At 45.7% G+C, this 22687-nt stretch overlaps 1 protein-coding gene across 1 annotated transcript in view; it reads right to left on the bottom strand.

Annotated features, from left to right (window-relative positions):
* LOC111268062 (uncharacterized) overlaps positions 1–22687 on the bottom strand; it is a 33556-nt gene that overhangs the window by 10105 nt on the left and 764 nt on the right. The window lies entirely within an intron of this gene.

Genomic DNA, 22687 nt, shown 5'->3' with positions numbered 1-22687 from the left:
AGAATCACAGTAGCAGTGGCAAGCACACGTGGCTGTACGCAATAGTGTAGTATAAAGGAAATTTATATTGAAGGGAGGTAGCTCTAACAGAGAAATTCTGGTTTCGCAATGCCTGAATGACGACCATCTAGCTGTCTCTCAGGCGTGGATATATGTGTCTGATTTTTGGTACTTTTTCGCAGATCTGACAAAAACAAACTAACCGAGAAAGATAACTGCAGCTAAGGATTGATTTAGGTTCATAGGATAGTTTTTAATAAGTGTTTGCTAATCGGCAGTGCGTCAACCAGAAGCCGCGTAGTGACATTAAAACCAGCGGCAGACTTCTCATCTACGGTTTACTGATAGTACAAATAGTCAGGAAACTTGTAGACCTCACGCGTTCAGCCAACTTGTATTAATATCAATCTACTAGACTTGACGGATAAACTAGTCACTAAATGGTCAAATGCATATACATATATGTCTCATGTAAAACGCATGATCCTTGCCGGACGATTACTATTCATGCGTGCATTTTTGCATTTCTACTTTTAAAAAGCTGCATGATGATGCCACAAATGGTCAATACAACAACAACGGAAAAAGGCAGTAGTCCGTAAAGTGTAGCGAGACACGAAGGAAAACTTCCGAGGCGAGAGCAGTGCGAGAGGAAGAGATCGAACAGGGGTTGTAGTAATAGACGGTTATACGTACGTCCTTTTACGGCACCATTTATCGTCGACGCACTTGGATATGCGTGAGCATATGCGTTTGCTCAACGACGACAACGACGACGACGACGACGACGACCGCTATTTATGCGAAACTTTTATACCGTGTATGACAAGTTGTCGACGCAGCCCGCCGGGGGCGCCAGATCAGGCCAAATATTTCTTAGCATAGAAACAACATTCAGCATTGGTAGCAACATCTTCGCCGACCACCACTTCACTTTGTGGTGTTTTGCGGTATTGGCAGTTTTTTTGCATCAAGATGCTGGCGATATATGCATGTATCTATCTCAATATGAATATAGAAAATCAACTCGGACATGACACGGTACAAGCACATCTTTCAAGCACCCTTAAACCCAATACTTGCGGCTTGTGGCAAATCTTGTCAAGAAATTCACAAGGTTGGAAAGAAATCCATGAATGGATTCACTTTCAATATTCCTTAGGAGGCTAGCACAGAAGACCACTCACAAAAACACCGCTGGGGTTTATATAGTTGTCGAAGAAGATATGAAGAACAGCATGCCTCTATTCTTAGCGTGTTCGATACATTTAAACGGTATGGAATTTCGATTCGATATGAGTTGGCCAGTGACACGATCAGGCCACCACAGGAATGAGCCCCTACATGACTCCAGCATAGGCAGACGTATTTACGATGTGCGTTTATGTACCCACACATGTGTGTTGGTTTACCTAGGCTTATCGCCCTTCGTACTGGCAGTCACTTTTTGACAGACCGACCAGTTTCTTAACAGAGATACAAGTGGCGTGACTTACAGTTGTAGCATCTAGTTTGCCGTACTTTATTCCAATCCATTCTCCTTCTTCCGTATTCTTGACGCAAAGTTACAAGCCGATTAGCCCCGCTATGTGAGAAGGCTTGCCGGCCTATTAGAGCCTTCTTACGAGTCCACAGCTCTGTCCCCGCGACTGTGGTATATGCAGAGCACACTCTAGCTGCTGCTGCTGGATAGCGCCGTGGTGAACGTCGCAGGCGGAGTCAGCTTAGCTTGGGGTTGCCTCGGGTCGGGTCGGTTCGGCTCAGCCTGCTCTGATCTGGCCTGCCTGACCGGCCGGCTCTCGGAGTATGTACGCCTGGCTGGCGGTACTGCTGCTGCTTTCTGGCCGATGGCCCACAGCTTACCCTCCTCCTTTCTTGCCTTCTCGTTGAGCGAGTGCCGTAGAGAGGGTTAAGAGATGAATCAGGCCGAGGCAAAACAAGGCTAGGCAACGCTAGGCTGTCTGCCTACCGGCCGCCGCTGCTGCCAGAAACTAATACAAAGTATTTGGCTATACCCTCGCTTAGGGGTTTCGCAAGATCTCTACCTATCCAAGCAACAAACCACCCATCCGACCGTCCTGCTGCCATCTCCGTTGCCTCATCGGGCACTGGCCCCTCTCGCCTCCCCACCAGCTCGGCGTTAGCTCAACTACGCTTATAGTCCAACCCGACCGCACCCAGCCCAAGCCCACATCCCTACACATGCTGCGTCTGCTGGCTTCTCCTCATTTCTGTCCTCAATTCCTGTACACCCTCTCTGTCGAACTGCTGCTACTGCTCCCGCTCCCGCTCCCGCTCACTCCCACCGCTGCGTCTGCCTCCCGACTGTTTCTGCCTGCAAGACGAAGAAGAGGCTGCCAGAGAAACCGTCTCCCAGCGCTGCCCGCCAGCCTGCTTGCCTGGCTAAAACCTCCGAGGGTAAGAAGGCACCGCCGCCGTGGCCGTGAGGCGCCGTACAGAACGGCGCTGGTTCCAAACTGACCCTGTACAATGCTATAAGGGCTGTATGGTTGGGCAATCTGTGTGTGTGTATGTGTGAGTACGAATGTGGCTCGTCTGCACTATGGACGGAAGTGAAAAATGGGTAAGGGTCTTCCGTGGAGCGCGACCGGCCGGGAAGGGGTGTGTGAAGGGGATAGGTTGTCGGAAAAGAAAGACGTCGACGGCGTTTCGTTCGCCCTCTAGAGTAGCACAGGCGATGGGATTCGGAAGGTGGATGGACTGGCGAAAAACGGGAAGAGAAGGAGCGAGTCAGATCCCCAGCCTGACGGCATTGCCGACAATAAAAGCATGACGGTTTGTAGGGGTGCTTGTGTGTGCTACGTGCGTTCCTTTGTGTACGAAAGGGGAATCTGCCCATTCTTAGAAGAGATAGTCAGCTCAAGTCGTTGTGACCGTAGGGGTCCGAGGGTCGGATGAGAGCTCAGTACGAAGGGAGGAGGGGGACACGGTCGCGGCACACCCTCATACTGGCTCTGCTCTGACTAGCACGGACCAACACCCTTAGGCATTTCCTAGCACTTCCCAACAAATCTGGCTCCTGTCTCCTGTAGCCAGCAGCATATATGTGTCTATGGGTGTGTGTGTGTGTGTGTACTCTGTCTTCGTGTTTGTATGATTGGGCAGCGGTGGCAGGCTTATAGGACCAAGAGAGCGGTAACTAACTAGCAATGAGACGCAATTTCGCCCAGAGGAGAACGCTAGCGAAGGCCGGCGATGGTCGGAAACCCACGGATACGCCGGCCGGCAAGCCAGTACTAGTCCTTCTGAAAACCGACTGTCACGACCACTAGCGCTACACTGAGGTCCTATAATGTAGAATATGTGACAGCAGCTACTAGCGAACCAAATAACACCGACAACAGTTGTTGCCGCCCGTAATGTTACAACTGGAAACGTACAAGCGTCTTTTTTTTTAAGGCTATATAGAAGACCACCAGCGATATAAATATGAGTCTGCATAAACAGACTTTCGCTTGCCGCATCCCGGATGACTCGGTTGAAGCTCGCAATACTGTGTGGGTAAAACTTCATCTCGGCATGCATCGTATTATTTTCAAGTTGCCTAGCATGGAGCTCGCAACTCTATATCCAGCTGTTGCGTGCTGCAGTGTACATACGTAAACGAATTTAGAGAACTCACACGATAAGACTGCGTGCTTGTTTTGATCTAAGTGTGTGGCTGTAATAATTTCAGTAAAATCCTATGGCAATTTCATACCCGTACTGACAAATATAAGCAACAAGGAGTGACAGAGCAGGACGTTGAAGTAGCGTGTGCCTACGAAAGTGCAAGCCCTTTGCTTTAAGTATAATACGATGTACGAATATGCTCTATGTGTTCAAATGTATACCTCGTATTAGACGGAATTTGGGATTACATGCAGTGACCACGCGCAGTACGCTCCTTAGGGCTTCAACGCAGAGAGGCGTTCCTGCCTTCATATATATTTCAAGGCCAAATAACCATTAGATTATTAACCGGGTATAAACGAAATGTTAAATATCTTATCTGGTACACGCCAGTGCTTTGTCATTGTCTGCATGTATGAAAAATGTATTATAATAGAAGCTTACTTACTCGTATTAGTGGTACTGATTTCCGATTCCTGTCTCTCAAAATTCTACTTTAGTATTAAAAGCAAATGCGAATGCAACGTTCTTTTCAGGGGTCTGTCTGTTTTCAGAAAATTAGTAGCTGTCCCTGTGGTACACTTTAAACGGTATGCGCACGAAACGCACACAGTCAACGGGTCTTGATATATATTGTCCTGCGTGCACCTGCACACTTCCGACTGCAACATCATCCGAAACAAAACAGGACCAAACTCAGGCTCGGGTCAACACGATGACAACAACGGTAACGATTTCCAAGAACAATAATCCAATCGACGAAGCAAGCCAGCGCGCGAAAAACACACTTTTCCTTTAATGTATACGTGTCAGTAATGGATTAACGAGTATTTCCAATAACGGCGAAGTTCGACAACGATTAGGCGCTCCTAACCAACGAGTAACGAACAATGTGATCAACTACGAGTAGCTATTGTACGCAAAATTGCACTACTTGACTAGTGGAGCACGGATAGAGGGGAAAAACTGTTTGTGGTTAACCGCGAGACGCTAGGCACAATCAGTGCTAAGTAGACTATGGCTGTATTAGTGTAGTACTCGCTATAATGATAAGTGTCGTTCTGAGAAGATTCTCTTGGCGATCTGCTCACTGACAGTGATAGGTACTTCATCAGTGCAATAGCAGAGCTCATGGCATGGCGCCCGAAAGGTGCTGCAGCGAGCTCCTCTTGTACGGCCGGTTAGAGTACAACTAACTCAGTGACAGGTCTCCGGGCCGTTGCTACCTCCATAGACTACATCGTATGGCTGCTGCTGACTATAATCGTTCACTACGGCTTACCGCTTGCCGTTCTTTCAGCTCCCTCTACGAAGCGCCATCTCGATTTTGCCTTCGGCGCATGCTACCTCCGCCGCTGGTTTGAGCGGCGGCTCCCGCCGAGATGGCGGCGGCTCAGACGTTTACGTAGCAGCAGCAGCGCTACAACACACTCTGCTTTGCTTTGCCGGCCATGCTACGTTGCACTAGACCATAGCCAACGAACTTACTCTGCCTACAGAAACACCCCGGGACCGCTCAGCGCTGCGACGCTCTCTACCCTCTACGGCGTGTCCTCTCTCAACACGTGGCGACTTCCCTCTCCCTTCGAGGATACACGCGGGTTATTGCACGCTCATTCGCATGCCGGAAGCAACGGGAAAGCAAGGGGGGACAAGACACAGGGAACGATTGTCCTCGAGGACTCTAGCAGCAGTTGCGTTTTATACGTATAAAAACAGTCTGCTGTTGCTGCTGCTATTTTTGTCGCCACGGTCGCCGCCAACGCTGCGACCACACATGGGGACGGACGGATGAACGGACGGATGCACGAAGCCACAGAGGCCTCCATAATCATCTGCTTCTGACTTCAAGGAAATGTGCTGGAAACCCAGACAATATTAACTGTCGCATAGCATATGGTCTCCGTGTCCGTGTCGTGTGGTGTGGTGGTGCTACTGGGTCGGCCGACGCAACGGTTTCAGACCGCAGGATGAAGTCGAGGTTTCTCTTGACTGTTGCACCTAGCAATCCTTCAATAGTAGGCCATCGATTGTTATCGCCCCTTCCCATCTTTTGCTCAGTTTTTTCACCAGGTAAGGCTCAGCCTGTCGTTTGTTACAGCCTGCTGCTACTTACTGCGTCTAGTGCAAACATCAGTCAGACAAGCAGCCAAAAAAAGCGTTTACGCTGGTGCACGGCGTTGAATCGAATCATATTCGGCTATATTGAACGAACGAATTGGGCAGCGACCTTTTTTCTGCTGGGAACAAAAATGAAAAGCTTGACAGCTGCACTGGCACTTGTCTCCGGCTTCCGAACATCCGTTACATTGTCCTACAGCCCATCGTCGTAGTTGATTCTACTGCCGCCGCCATCACAGCTACTGCTGCTATAGCAGCTGACGCTGTCGCGGCTATTCTCTCTCATCTACCGAGCAAGCATTGATACTGTCGTTGTCGTCGTAATGGCTGCCATTACTTCGGCTGTGCTTGCTCGCAGTTTGTTGCAACCCCCCTGCAACGTTGCCTAGTGTTCACTGCTGTTACCTTAATACCGATCGTTGTTGTTATTGCCCTACTCTTACTTGCAATAGATCTTGACACGTGTTTCTCTCTTTTATGTCAGTTTCTACTCATATTTGTTTGTCTGTCCGTGGGTCCTTCTGTCCGTCGGCCCGTTTGGCGTTTGTTTGTACCTGGCTGGTTGGGCTGGCTGACTGACTGCTAACAGTCATTGCGGTTGCCCTCTCCCACGTTCCTGAGGATGCCCGTCTGTGATGAGCTGAGCTTAGTGTTGATAATGATGATGACGAGGGTAGTGCTGGTAGAAGTGACCGCAGTGCTGCCAACAGTTTGTGGTTCGGCTAGCTGGCAAACAGGCCAACTGTGTGGCCGGTTGGGGAAGCTCAGACGCGTGCTACGTAAAACGAAGCGAAAGCTACTTACGCTCGCTCAGGCCGCCACTATCCGTCAGACCGGTATGTGTTACATAGTTACCTTCTCTATTACCATGCATGTGGTCGCAGCCAGCTCCCACACATGTTTAATGAAAGGCTATTTGCAGCCACAGTCGCAGCGTTAGGCCGCTGCTACTGATGCGTCCGCATCGGTTCTTCCAGACTGGCCATAACGGCCTGGCTACCAGCCCTACCGCGTTGTCAGAACTGAACCGGACTGCCATTTCACACGCAGCCGTTTGGAGTTGTGGCTTGGCATCTAGCAGTCGCAAGTTGCCACCAGCAGTAACCCCGTTCGCCCTGTTAGGCAAAGCTAAATTCCGGGTTGTTTGCGTATAGAAGCTGTCTACGCGCAAACAGAGTCAGAGAGATAAAGTCGCAGGATGAAATAGACGGATGAGGGACAAACCTCTCGATGAGACACATACGATAAGGGGCAAACGCGGGTCGTCTACAATTTGTTAAATGTAGGATGGGCTTCTATAGGCGTATAAGGACAAATAGTTCGCAGCTGGCAACTTACAGCAGCCGTAGAACTGTCACATGTGGCCTTTCCTTTGCACGATTCGTTATGCAGCTATGTACACACATGCATGTACTTGACATGCTGCGATATAAATCCGGGCTAGAAAACAGGAGAAGCGTCTCTGTCGTCTATAAATTTTCTTGCGTTGGCAATGTCCAATTAAATAAAACTTCTTGGTAGGTTAGTCTTAAACAAACGTAAAATTGTTGTCATAGAGAAAATCATACTGGACTAAAAATGTGTACATAATGGATGAAATGATGTGCAAGGCTCCGTTACGGCGCTCGCAGTTGTAAGCCCGCCCTACGCCTGCGTTCGTGACGAAGCTAGAAGTAGCTCACTGGAAGGAAAAAAATGAAGGTTTTTCTTGGCAAGAGCCGTCGCGTATCCCGTACTGCTACTATTGTGACCTTAATGAAAGCCAGTGGCAAAGGGAAGCAATACGACTATCCCGAATTATGACTACAAATGGATCGATGGATGTTAAACAGTTCGTCATTGCGAGAGTTTTCCAGCTCTTTACAAATTGACCCTTTCGCAAACGACATGTTTTTTTAAACAAGGTTTTAGTTTCCTTTATGGATACTAATCCTCGCTTCTGTTATAGGTACTTGTCTCAGCAGTGTGGGGCCTTAGCCAACATGTCAAGGTGCAACACCAGTTGAAGGTACAGTGTGTCGGTACTTTTTTCATCTCTACTTTCACTGGAAAACATTTGTGCTTGAGTTTCCGTATCGAGAACGAAGAGAAATGAGCCAACTGGGTCGAGATTAGTGGGAAACCGTTTCTTGGGCACACTCGCAGTCTTAGCAAAGACCGATAAAAACACTGTGAGAACTCAACGTCAAGGCGAGGGTCTCGTTCGCTGCGCAGTATTCTATGGCTGCTAGCCGAGGCTAGAGAGATCTAGTTGGCGAATAACCTGGATAGGCGATAAATTACGCTCCGCTCGTAAAAAAAACTAGGGGCATAGTGGCCGAGAATAAATAGTTAGGTAATAATATAACGGGAGACCAAAAAATCATGCCGAGCGATTATAGGTACTGAGTTCATCGCAAAAGTCAACGTTAATACGGTCTCGACGATTTCTCGCTTGAGACAATGGAGGAAGCGAGATGAACACAGACGCGTACGGCAGGAGGCAACGAGCAATAATACCATATAATTAAATTCATATAGTACAGATCTAGAGGACAAAGTCACGTGATGCACTTTCGGTGCATGCCGTCAAAGACTACACATGATCCCGCAACAAATGACGGTTAAGAAATATGTGACAACGATATGAAGCAACACTGTACAGCTTGCGAGCTATACAGTCACGTATATAACTGTGAAAGCCACTAGAGGCTAACGTTGTTCAACAATATATCAATATTATGCTAGATTGGTCATTGGCGAGCAGATTCGTATTCAGGCTGAGCCAAAGGCCGAGGCGTCCCTACATTACTTGAATGCAGGTACGAAGCTTGCTATTTTTTATTTATTAAACAAAAGATCCCTAGCAAACCAACGGATTCACTTTAATCCTACTTCCGAAGTTGAAACAAAAGTAGTTTTCTATTTTTATGGCTTCAATGCCTCTTGCGTTGTAGCGCCTATATTGGTATGCCTTCCGTCGGTTTTCTGGAAAGGCCACATTTCGACGGCAGCAAACGCTATGAGAATGAAACAAGTTACAAAGGCTATTACGACAGTGGTTAATATGTATATGAGGGGACCGGTGACACGAAACCGTTGAGGTTTGTTAGCGAAAAATATAGGATAGAATAAAACCGGCTTTTTAGGGGTAGACAGCTTGTTTGGTAACCGCTGCTTTTCGTCGCTGGTGACTGCTTTTCTATCGCTGACTTCAAAGCCGCTCGGCAATAATGGGCCTGTTCTCAAGGTGCTGGTTGGTTCAAAACTTCGCGGTGCGGACCAGTCTGCGCTCATGCACTCACAAGCTTCGTTCTGTGCGCCTGCGCTATCAATAGATCTTCCGATAAGGCTTGGCCTTGTACGTGGAGAAACGTAAGAATCCATTTCGGCGCATTTGGAATTATGATACGCTTTTTGTTATAGTTGTCATCATGGTTTCGTTGTTGCAGGGATATTGTCCCTAATCATCGTCGAGAGTTCGAAGCAGCGGAGTGTGATGTCTTATCAACAAAGGTCAGCTGACTGACGGTATTTCTTGATATATGTCATCAAAACCATTTGGAGATGGTGTCAGATAGAGTTAAAAGAAATCAGATAGAGTTAAAAGAAATATTTTCATCTGCGGAACTATTTTGCGATTTGCAAAACAAAATGGGGCGTTCAGCCTGTGACAGTATTTCGGTAAACTTCATAGCCTCGGCATAACCAAGGCTTCCTTTGGTTAACCATAGCTTGTCATCTTTTTATCAAATCACATGTTTACATCTTATATATGATGTTAGTACAACGTTACTAGAGTACAAAATTAGTACAACGTACTAGAGGCCGAGCGCTCCTTCCTGATCGTTCGGCTGCGCTGATAAGATAGACTAGCCTACAAGCTTTAAGGTAGTTGAAAAAAATACTTGTCGTAGACTGACAATAATAAATGGGATGTGTCAAGCACAATGATCGTTCAACGTGTCAAATGCAGCGCGAGATTACATTATTACATTTAGGGACCGCTAAATCCTTTATGCTTACAATTGGCTTGACTATGTACGGGATTGGAGATGTCAACTCGTACCAATCGAAAGGCTTTGGTATAGACCTTCATGATCTCGCGAGGTTTGCTTGTAGTCTTTTGCGTTTAGTGATACAAAACTCAGAAGTCTGGACGAGCTTCATTCGTTGTTTCGTTAAAGAGCCTCTGCGCAAATGGCGGAACGTCTTATTGCCAATGTACATGTGCGAAGTTCCCGCTTTCCACTACACGATGACCTCGTTTTGCAAGCTTTGTCGAAGTACGGCTTTGATACGTTTATCGTAAACCTTCCAGCTCGTAGTTGTTATCCTCGTTGTTGCGTTGTAGGCCGACAATTGCCATAGAGCGTCAATAATGATAAGCTGCGAGACACGCTTCCTCTGGACCGAGTTCATTATACCCGAATTATTCACTTGACGATAGATAGGTTTTGTTTTCTGTGTCGATTTCGGGCGGCAGACCTCAATGAGCACTTCATCGGGAAATTTTTCTTTGACCAAATTTAACGAATATATGTGACACCTTCATTTCAGGTTGAATTTCATTAGTGAGTTGTACGCTGGTAATGCGGTTAGAAAAGCTACTCTCGTAGAATACGGTAAACCTTGGCCGACTGCGGAGAATCGACCAAGCCTTCATTTGTAAAGTCCGCCTTTATTCAGGACATCCGACGTAGACGCCAAAGTTGAGAAATGTCAGTGTCGCGCAATATGTACCCAAATTGCTGCTATCTGTATTCTGTATGTTATTTTTAAGTGGTATACATTCGGGTGGAGTAGCGTTCGTCATCTTGAAAGGGATACATTTCAGCTAAGGCGAGTCCCAAAAGGGTCACAACCGTCAGGGATGCCAACATGCAAATACAAAATATCACTGCTACGACAAGGTTAATTTGAAGACCTTGAGGTAATTCAATATAACGCCCGTTTAAGAGGTGTCGAAGATAAATAGATCGCCTTTTCGCGTCGTTAGAGGCCTCGTTTGATACCGAGCGGCTAAGCGGCGTGGACGTCGAGGACCGATCGGCAGCAATGTACTCCAAATAGTCCCGGCTAGCTGATAGGGCAGATTTATCTTCAGAATTCTCTTTCCATCGCCCCATGGGATCTGCGCTTGCGTTAATAATAGTATATCTTCTCTGAGGTTTCGAGTCGGTTAAAGGGACATCCATTTCGATCACGGCTATGCTATTTGGGACGCAATGCAACCTTTTCGTACAGGACTATTCGTACCGATTTCGTTGTTGTCCTCGTATTGTGCCGCCATCGCTGACAAAAACTCGAAAGAAGACCAAACAGCTTTCGCTTGCAGCGCAAAAGCGCCGAGTAAAGTCGACCTGCATATAGCTTAAGCATCAAGAAGGCAGCATAAGGTTGGGCTGATGCGAATACGCTTAGATTTTTGTTTAAGTTGAACTTACAGTCGCCTAGTTCCATCACGACTGCATCTGTCCCCTGAAACTGTGATCACTCCTCGGTGTAATTGTTTCAAGCAAACATCATTTGATCGATCTAAAAATAAATGCTTCGAATGTATATCTAGTACGCGTTAAGTGTTGTTTCAGGTGACTGGCCTCTAGCGTGAAATCGAGTGCTTTTGAGACAAGTTTCAAGCCTGTAGTCCTTAGTTCGAAACGTTTTAGCTTTAACTTGGCGTTGAGCATTTTCGATTACATCGTCATGTACGTTGTTCTGTCCGTTGATTTTATAAAATTATGGCCACTTCAAAAAGAAAAAAAAGACGTTTTACCGATTCACGTACCGATTTGACCGAGAATCTTCCCTTCGACGCGTGGAAGAGCCACACAATGTGTCGGCACTTCGCATAATGTGACTACGCTTTGTCCTTTATGAAACCGATAGTTATACATAATCCTTGCGTCAAACCTTGGCCATTTTATGTATCCCAGACTCAAGTGGGCCCTCTAGCTCCATCTGGTCAACTTACAACAAATATTTAATTGACCCCTCCTTATCCGAAGCGCAGGTATCAGTCGCTCCATCAGCGTCGGTAAACTATTTTCGACTAACGAGCTGACATCTTCAGAGCTTCGATTCGAAAGCTGTACGGCGTACTCTAACCTAACGCAGGCACACTACCTGTCCTTCCTTGACGATCCTGCTTGATTGTTATTTCGTTCATTGTTGCCTGGCAATTCAAATCTTTAGCCGGCTTCTTGTCCATGATCTCTTTACTCAATATCCTAGTCGTTAATAAAAATTTCTTGGCTGCTTGTGAACCAACGAAAATTACTTGCTTGTACATTTGTAGTTTTCGTAACTTCCGTCGAATACAGGGAACAGCGCGGATGATTCGTTATTTAATACGAACTTCATATGAACTTGTCTATTCATCTGAACTGAATAAGAACTTGTCTATCGTTTCACAAGCGTCTAAATGATTTATCTGATGTGTACTAGCTGAAATTTTTAGTTGAGTGACGGCACCCGCCGATTAAGTACTTCTAAGCGACCTTCTTGATCAACTGGGTTACGTTAAACCGTCGACTCGCTATAAACTATAGGCAGTTTGTTTGAAATCAAACAAGTACATCGAACGTAGTCTTGCATCAGAGTCAGTAATAAACCCGGAATATGTCTCTTAGTATCAATTACCATTAGTAAGGAAAACAGAACGCGTCTTTCTCGTACTCACGCATTGACAAGCTCATGAGTTCCACTTTAATCGGCGCCCCTGTACATGGGCGCGTGCGGCGCGGAAGAAACGTCACTTTCTAAATTAGACGCCGTCAAAGGTTTCCGACTCACCCTTCATGATCTTATCTTTATCTTATAATAATATATATATTTGACGCTGTGTCGACCATATGCTATTGGGCCGCATTCGATGAGACGGTACCAGAAAACGATCAGAGTGCGCGCGCCGACATATTCGCAGAGGCGTCGCAAATAGCAATAACGACAACGACAGTAGCGACAATAGTTGTTTCTGTCTACGATGTTGCCCATAACGGCTAATGGTAGGCCTGCACCAGTCGTCGTTTATCCAAGACCTGATTAAAATAAAAAATAACTAAGATGATTTTACTTATACCGATAATATTGCTAAGGTTCATTGTGAGGTACGCTCGACATGGCGCCGCGCACTTTCGACGATGCTGAGGCAGATCGATGTTTGATTGCGCCCGTCCTCTAGGATAGATAATTCGGCCAGCGTGAACCGAAGAGAAGATGCATTTGCAAAGTAAAATGAGATACTATAGCACTTTCATTAATGCAAACTCTGACTGCGTAATTGCCGGAAAAGATAATGTTGGCATACTTTAAAAACCCCGAGTCATTTCCATAAAGGAGCCGTTAATACAAAAAATGATGGACACAGCGGCTGGATACTGGAGAAACTAAATGTTGCATCATAGAATGGATAAAAATTATAATGAATCGGCCAGTAAATCAAAAACAGTGTTTTTTTACACTCGTTGGGAACGACTATTCACGATACCGAGGAATATTTAACGTTTTTATCAATGGTAAACCTATTTCCTCATTACACAAATGGCCCACACAGGTGGGCTTTTATATATGACAACTAAGACGGCTGCATCGGTACTCCCGATACACCGCGACGTGCGGTGACCGCCCTGGCTACCAAGCAATCTAGCGTGTCGATTTATAATTATAAAAACCTGCCTACGTAAACACGCAGGGATTACCACGTAGTAGTCAGTCTTTAAGCGAGGGACATGTTTCCACACCGACTTTTCCTTGAGCATGATAGCACTTTGTCTCACACGCTGAACGTTCAATCTGTATAAGTATAGCGTGCATGTATCGTAGACAGGGGCTCCAGGCCCTTGCTGCGACGCCTGACGACAACTAGCGGCGTAAACCTTGAAAAATGTATTCATACTTTTCCTGTCCGGGGCTCCCTGTCACCAACATAAATTGACATCATGACCACTAATGTCAATAATGATACCCTATATGGGGGTTTACACTGAACGCCACAGCGTGTACTGCCTTCACATATTCATCTGTACTTGTTGGTATATGCTGTATTATTACGTTTCCTGCTTGCGTGTGTTATACGGCCGGTAGATTTGGAGATCGTCCGCAATCGTGTTTCCACAAAACTAAAACAAGTTAAGGTAGATGACAGCGCGCCTCGATATCTTAGTCTTTTCCCTGCCCTCCGTCCTTTAATTTACCTATGTACGGTATCAACCCTTTAGCGAAAAGCGTACCATATCGTTTCCATCAGAGGCGCTAGACGTTGGCGTAGAGAACTTGGCCTATGACCACATTTGCGAGTCTGACCAACTTATGGAAGCAGCTAAGGACAGTTAGTGCTTAGACATATGTAACATCCGAGGAAAAATCAAGAGATGAACTTGCGCCCATTAGAAAACTCGAGTATTCTCTCTCAGAAAAGTAAAGAATATGAATGTCACATTATGTCTATTGCGATATCCGAGACCGGTTCAGGTTCCCAGATTTTGATTGATGAGACCGTCAAGCACCTTAAGGTGGATGCTGTGCGTCATTAAAAACAACTAAGACAAGATGAATTTAAACGATGCTTAAGAAGAATTTCGATTGAGTACGGGTTTCGCGTAGATACTGTTGGAACACCTTCTTGCCCCAGGCAGTTATTTTAACGACAAGTATTTACCGATGAAGAGTACTAGGATATTTCATATTTTTCCTTTGATCTGCAGCGCTTTAACACCACCAATTCTAGAGCCTTCTTGGACAGCACCACGGAAGAGCGAGCGCTCGGCCTTGTAGTAACTCAACCGCCATATGCACCCTCCTGGCGTTGCCTAATTTTCTCCTTTCCGTGGATATGCTTGTTCATGAGAATGATGATTTTTGTGAAGTGTTTTACGCGTCGGAATGGGCCGCATTGTTAATTTAATAACAGAGTTGCACGATGCTCCCGGCATGATAAATATTTACTTTATATACTAATCTAGTGCATTTAAAAACGAGTTAATGAAGGGATGTACATTTAAGCTTCAGCCTGTTCGAACGAAGCAGGAATCCCCTAGATCTAAAATAATTAGTCAGAAAAGAAACAACTATGCTATACGGCATATTGGTAAACATTCGACTTACTGTTGAAAGAGAAAATTTTAAAGATTCCTACATATTAATCGAGTCCGAGGAGGCAATGCCAACATTAAATGAACGAAACTGATAATTAATTGCCAAATCACAGGAAAAACATCAATCAATCAGTCGACTCAAGACGGATAGACAACTATAAACATTGCATTTCCTTAAATATGCTAATGTTGATAAAGACGAGAGCTAGATTGTGTTGTTTATGTGTCAGTTACATGAGAGTTTTTACCTGAAAGATCTGAACGTCACAAGAGCAAAATTAAGGAAATCATATTTTGTACAAGGCTGTACAGAGCCTGTAGTCCAAGAAAGTTCACTTCTCAGAAGTGCATGCTACACAATCTGGGTGACTGAATAAAATTGTTTCTTTTTGGAAGCAAAGAGGCCGGATTACTGTAGAAGACTTAATATCGGATCACCAATTAAGTACTGAGAACACAACGTCTGCCGAGACGAAGAGGAGGTAGGAAAAAAAGCTTATCAAAAGTTTGAAGTCGTTTAATCGGCATGATCGCGTGAAAAAGAACACGTCCATATACTGGCCAATCATGCAAAACCCATTTTCATAAAGGGCATGTATCCCAGTAAAGCAAAATAGCAGCCTTATTTCTGGACACCATTGACAAAGTTGTTGAGTGCTTGATATTATAATACTAGACGCATCATATAGAAACATACAAAAGTTAATCAGAGCAACGGTTCAGGTTTGCCATGACGTGCAAAAAAATTCTGTTTCCAATCGCAAGTTCAGAGAACGAAAAACTAACATATCCAGTGATTGTTTCTCTGCTAAGCGGGCGGCCTTTCAACAAGCTTGAGAGGATGGGACGCTGAAAGACAACACTCTAGTATCTCAATTCATATCTCCTTGGTTCGCTGTATGTAACAAGCAGCTACCACAAATAACACTTTGATGCATACATGGACGACGTACCCACAATTCAATGCACACGTAGGTGTACAGCATAGGTAAATAACGAAACAATAAGGAAATTCTTCTTAACGATCAGACACGGACCTGCACAGATGGGTTATTGTTGTAAACGGGATAGTGTAACGGCGTATGACATCGAGTCGGCTAAATAAGTGGGTTCCTGGAATGACTATCGGTACATAGATTCTAACAGGATGTTATCAGATATTATGTCAAAACCAGCTCACATATATATATATGTGTAATTGGTTCGCAGTCATGAACATTGCTATCGAAAGATACTTAGGACTCACGTTAGTAGAGAAATAAGCCTGGACGGAGCACATAAGCGAGTGAAAACCCAGATTACAGCTGGCAATTGCATGCCTTGCAAACATATGCAAAGTTACTTTTCTAATATCCGCTCTCCGTTTGCAGAACTATACCCCAACTATTGCTTTCTGGCGCGTAGAGCTCCTTTCTCAAGTGCATAAGAACCGTTAGCTGCACCGCAGAGTACCTATGTCGGAACAATGGCGGAGAGAGACCCGCGACCAAAACTACCAACTAGAACGGGCATATTGTCGTCGAAACAGTTTCATCCCAGATAAAATAACCCAGAAGTCACAATATATAACCTGCTAAGCTACTGCTCGATGGGACAAAGAGACCATATAAAAACACCGGCATAAACTATATATAGTGCATTGCAACACGTTTCCACCCCTATAAATCGAACGAACATGCGCTTTTAGCGCTATACGAATCAATCTCTATTGCTGAGATTTGCATAGGAAAGACAGAAATCATACAATTATCTTCTATCCAGTTCGTTGGGCAGCTCAGCTGTTGCCGAACGAAATGGATCGTCGTCGTACACAGAACTTTCCTTAAAATCTAAAGGGTTGACATCAATATCTCGTGTCGTCAATGGATCCTTCGGCTGAAAGATGAAAGAAGAAAGACACAGTGGTAAACTTGTTTACCGCAGATCGTATATTTACACGACTCGTTGACCTGCGAGCTAGTAGCACGAGAACAAACTTTTACTCAACATACTCTAATGTCCTTTTGATAGTGGAAATAGGTGCACAAATAGTACTATTAATTCAAACGTGCCCATTTCGGCTAACAGTTTTAAATAACTACTAACTTGCATGTTATTCCTATCTATGGACGTAAGCAAATTCATAAGAATAGCAAATAGATTACGTGCAAATCGTCGATTTTACGTACGCTTGTCAACGAATTAGTCGTCTGTCGTTTGAACCCAGCAAAAATTATCGCGTTGTATACTTAAGTCCGAGCGGTAAGAGAATTTCCATAAAGTCGCTAAACTAACAGGATTCTCGGTAATGTACACAGACATTTTTTTTATACAGGCGAAAATTTACTTAATAAAAATCCTTCGTTGTCAATATATTAGTTTACGTTAGGCCATTGTTACTATGCCATAGCATGAGCACAAGGTCACTAGCTCGACGAGTGAACGCTGCGGGAACCAATTAACAGTGAGCTACACACAAATTTATAAAAGATGACACGCTGATGTCCGAAAGAATAACATTGAACGTAAGTAATGGACGCCATGTTAGTGCTAGCCCGTATTTTTTTAACTGCTCACTTGGCGCTAATGCGAATGTTTTTAAGTTACTTCTTGAATATAACCATCTTGGACTACTATACAGTTAAAGGCAAAGGCAAGGAGCTGCCGTCATTTAAACGTCAACTCTTCAGCTGCGCATTAGTTTTCCATCGATTTTTTTATTAGGAACAATCCAGACTAATAAACGCTTGGGCGAATTTGAAAGGCGGGAAGTCTTTAGATGGATCTTCAGTTCAGCTTTCCTGTGGCATGCTTCACATTACTAGTAAGCATTAGGAATCGTGTATCCATGCTGAACGGAGGACGTTTCTATCTAGTTGAGTGGGTTACATTTGTACTCGAACCCTGACACGATTCACATGATTCCAGCAAGCGATCTCACCCAGTGAAACATGGGCTAATCTAGCCGCTGGTCACTACCGCTTCGATCGCGTGCATTTATCACTAGGGCAGACTGTCGAACTGCCCTTATTGCGGACACTGTCCCTACGAAGGGATTACACAGTATCCTGCTTGGAGCGTCCACGCACCATGTGGAAGAGTGAACGGGAGAACTAGATGCACGAGCACAAGGTACTGCGACGAGTCTGTCAACTGTCGATTGTTACGCGAGCGATGACCAGTCTTCACGAGGCATCGATGGAAACGGCGATTTAGCCTTAGGAATCGTCACCAGCGCCGTCGCCTGCAGAGTTGTCTTTAAAATCAAATCATAAAACGAGAATTTTATTTACGATCACGCCGGTTACTGCTGGTGTTACAACACTTCGAAGTTGCTTCATCGCTTTGTTGGTTAGCTTAACCGAGTTGGTCGGGCGAGCTGCGCAAAAGGTGAATCTTCGCCAGCTCCATGCAGTCCACGAATACAAATATATATACTTAGCTCAAACTTGTGTCGAACATCGACCATCGGCTTTCCGCACCTTTTTTCTATGGGCCCAGCGAGCGCTTGGAGTGTCAATTGAAAAGGAATGTTAGGTGATCGGCTTTCCGTTTGGGAGGAGAAGAATCAATCGTACCGATAAACATACATACATACATACAGTTACATAGATTTATGCTATGAGGAATTTATACTCGTGAAAAGAATATGCGCTAGAAAAGTTCTCTATCGTGGTTAAAATAGATTCGTCCCAAAGATCAATGCACGACACAAACAGATAATCGGCCATTCACAAAAGTTTCACGTTATACGTATTCCGTCAATTCTTGTCTAAGCGTTTCATCTTTAAGCACTCTTGTCAGTAGTTCATTGTAAAACGTGTAATACAAATCACTACAGATCGCAGATATCGTACGGCAGGCCTGTGTTCACAATCGACTTCTCACCTATGGCATTACCGCAAGACAAGATAGGACGTTTTCTATTTAATTTATCTAATTACAACCTGAAAGTACTTTGATTTTGTAGATGAATACCAGCTCGTAGATCCGTACGCGCGAGGGGGGGGGGCGGGCGGGTACACGCAGCTTTTCGCTACGCCATTTTGCGGTAGCAACAGAAGCAGTAGTGATGTGGTTACAGTAAACTATTCATCAGTTACCCCGACGGTCGCTGTGACTGCCCATGGTGGCCCCGGTGATCTACTGCTGGCGCCCGTTGTACCAGCGGCAGTGCTGGTAGCGATGGCCAAACTTACGCAAACCAGCGTTAACTAATGCACCAAAGCTGGCGGAAGGGCGCAGAAACAGGGCGCTTTGCTGCAACTGTAGTAAACAATGAATGGCACCAGCGGCAACGGTGATAACGACGCTGTTGCAGCTGTCACAACCGCTGCCGTTGATTGAGCCTTGCGTTTCGTAGCGACGCGTGCACCACCACGCCAGAAGCAACAGCGGTAACATTGTACCCATTTCGGGGAGTGCCGGCTCTCAGAGGTTTGAGCCTTTACAGAAAGACAACACTGAAGTAGCATACAAGCAATACATGTTTCTGCTGGTAGATGCATAGTCACGGGATGACGAAGATTCGAAATCGCTCGTGGCGTCAGCATCGCCGTCGTCCATTGACGTCTGTCGTATACAAGTTAATGAGTTCCCAAACTAGTTACACGCACAGAGTAATGCGCCTCACAGAAGAAGCAATAGCCATAGCCGCATTAGCGACTATTTCTGCAGCAACGCTTGACGGCAGTATCAGACGTAGAATTCGGTAACTAAGTCAGCCGCTTACCTTCGTTTCCTCCGGAACGCAACTGCTATTTAACTGTTACTCTTCCTTCGGCCACGGCACGACCATTAGAACCGTTCTAAGTCTTATTGTAACGTCATGCTTGCTGCCGTTAGCACCTTAACTGTGGGCAGTGCCAATTGCTTATTGTTGCTATTGTTAATATTACCATTAGTACTGCCGGCTATTATGATGATGATGATGACAAGCGTGATGGTGGTAGTGATACTGATGATGTTGTTGAGTATTTTTTTTCTACGAGTTTTTCTGTATTTCTCTTTTCCTCCGTCTCCTCGTTGTGTCTAGTTTAATCGAACATATCGTGTCGTTGCGAGAACGGGTAATAGAACTATGACGGCCATGGCCAAGATTACGATCAATATAGCTGTTATCGTTGATACCGTTGCAGAACACACAGTGGTGCGAGGCGGCTGCAGATCGACTGCGACGTCGGACGCCATGCGCTCACACATTAATGCCAATACCACCGCCGCGGGTACCAGCAGCTCGGCCATCAGCTGAGGATCACCTGCAGCGCTAGGAGCTAGGAATGGCAGCTGCTGCTAACGGCACTGTATGTCAGGGCGACCCCACAGAGAACCGCTAATGCCACTCATAGAACCGCCAGCCTCATAAACCCGCGCATACTAACTAATTAGTAATTATTCAGTATTGGCACAGGACAACGCGCTAGATGCCGAATGCCAGAGCTGCGGACGTCATTGACAGCTTTGCGGGTGATACCGTAAACAGTAAATGACTAACAAGATAACAGGGCATACCGGTGACAACAACAACAACAACACCTGGGCATCATCACAGGTCAATGGTACAAAATGTTTTAGACCCTGACTATTTTTCTCTGGACAACGCCGCATTCACAAGTAGTTTAACGGCCTGTTTACCTTCTCTTCCTAGGCATAACAGCAACTTTAAGGGAGGAGGGGAATTCAGGTGACACGCCCGATGCTTCCTTGTCCTCCACGCAACACTTGGCCCTGTTTCTCGCCGTTGTTCATCGAGCAGCATCTAAATACGAGAACATGCAAAAAACAGACCCATTTCGCGCTGTCCACAGCTAGCGAAGCACATATAGAGGTGCGCATAGAGCGATCCGGTGCTGGGTCTTTTAACTGCCAGAACAAATCAACACCCAGATGCCGTTACATATTGTGAGAAGCACGCCTATGCTTCGGTAGATCCACGCACCGGGGCTACGGCGGGGCGGCCGTCGCCTCGAGAAATAGATGCATCATCAACTGCAAATGCTGTAGCAACAGCAATAGTCAACAACGGGTCGGTAGCAAGTAAACAAAACTCAAATTGTTGCTTTCACACCCACGCACGTTCAATACTGTTGCGTGTTATGGAGCGTGCACAACTCTTGATCCGGGTAAGCTTTTATGAGCCTTGCACCAGCCAGTGGCGTTCCGGAGTAAAAATCAGTTGAGCTAAGAAGTCCTGCAAACATTAAGAAGATCAATTTCCCATGTCTTCTAGAGATGTCTAGAAGTTAACGTCACGACGCGGACGTCGGGTGGAGGAACCAAGCACGTTTAATAACAGTTCTAACTAAGACATTGTTTGAGTCGAGTCGAACGATGGAGCAGATATGACTCCCATGTTCGTCCATCTACATTTAATAGTATAGCAGCACATATGTTACTGTTGACTAGCAGCGCTGAGCACGAACGTTTGAGCATCGCTATTGTTACGTGAAGGCTTTCATACCTTTCTTGACTGTGTGTTTTAGTCTTTTCATATTCACTCGGGTTCGCGTCTTCATCTTGATCTCTGTTATTCCTCAGGTGATGTTCATTCTCGTTCGTTTTATTTCATTAACGCCATCGTCGCGCCTGTCGTCGTCTGGGTAACAGAACGAACCCCATAATCGAAACCAAACCCGAAAATTGAAAAGGAAATAACGAAAATCCACAACACCACTTCGTGCTTTTCTTTCCATCTTCCTATAACTCCCGCAAGCAGGAACACCTACCAGCGAACAACATCGCCAACTGCACCGATCGCAACTTAAAAGAGAAGCTAACTTCCATATCGCCTGGAAAGTTCAACTACTAAATAAGTTTCGTCGTCGTTGCTCGTTTGTGGTGAGCCCCATTCGTTTAACGTATTTAACGTTCTTGGTCTTTTCCTCTTCGCTGCTGTGCTGGCCTACGTTTTCGCAGAAGTCCCAGTTGCAAATGGCTCCAACAGTGGGCGCTAAAAGCAGCACAAGCAGCTGTAACCCCAGCCGGCAACAGCTGGAGCTGCCTTTCAGCGTGATCGTGATTCTGAACACAGAGGTAGTCTATCGCCTTCGTCAGGATAATATGCTCAAAGAGTACTGTGCTCTTTCGCCTCACTCTCCTCTTCGAACGAAATTTTGAATAGTAATAATCATATCATCTTTTGCCCCCAATATAACGTTTTCACTGCCGCTGCTGCGGTTGGTGATGACGACGATCCTGATGGCGATGGTGATGGTGCCACGGCGGCAGCGGTAGCAGGTGCTAAAGTCAAGTCGAGGAGGCAGTATTGCCACTGCTGGCAGCACTAGCGTGTCGTCTTTGTGATTTTTTGTCGACCGATTTCAGCTAGCGGCATCGGCATTAACAGTAGGGGCGGCTGCGGAAAACTGTTGCGACAGTAACGACGACAACGGCTGCTGCGGCGGTTGCCGTTGCGGTCCTTTTGAAGGCGGAACATTCACATCGAGGAGCAAGTAAAAGCTCGGTAGCGTTTCAGTGTGCTGGAATAACAGGCACAGGAGATATCGAACTGCTGAACTACTGTTTCTCGTCGTCGTCCGTCGCTATAAGTGAATGCAGCGCGTTACGTTGGGTTAATGTTGTTGTGCTGCAGCTGCAACCGGTCGTTTAAGCAACAAGCTTCACCTCCCTCTGTCAACACTGCCACAATGACGCGAGCGGGTATTGATGATGTTATATAGCCTCACCGAGACAGATCCACTCAAATGCACATACTCACATACACACAGATTTTCAGTCATAGCATTCATTCAGTGAAGACATGGGTAGTGAGTCAGGCAGGCAGGTATACAATAGGCAGTCCATCCCATTCCCTTTACTCCATGGCCATCCCGTGGAGCCAGCAAGTCCTACCTAGTATATCAGTTTATGTTACGGCTCCA

This window comes from Varroa jacobsoni, unplaced genomic scaffold (assembly GCF_002532875.2).
Source record: "Varroa jacobsoni isolate VJ856 unplaced genomic scaffold, vjacob_1.0 scaffold_132, whole genome shotgun sequence".
NCBI classification, from domain to species: domain Eukaryota; kingdom Metazoa; phylum Arthropoda; class Arachnida; order Mesostigmata; family Varroidae; genus Varroa; species Varroa jacobsoni.
Note: the sequence above shows the minus strand (reverse complement) of the source record. Positions and strands in the feature narration are given on the sequence as shown.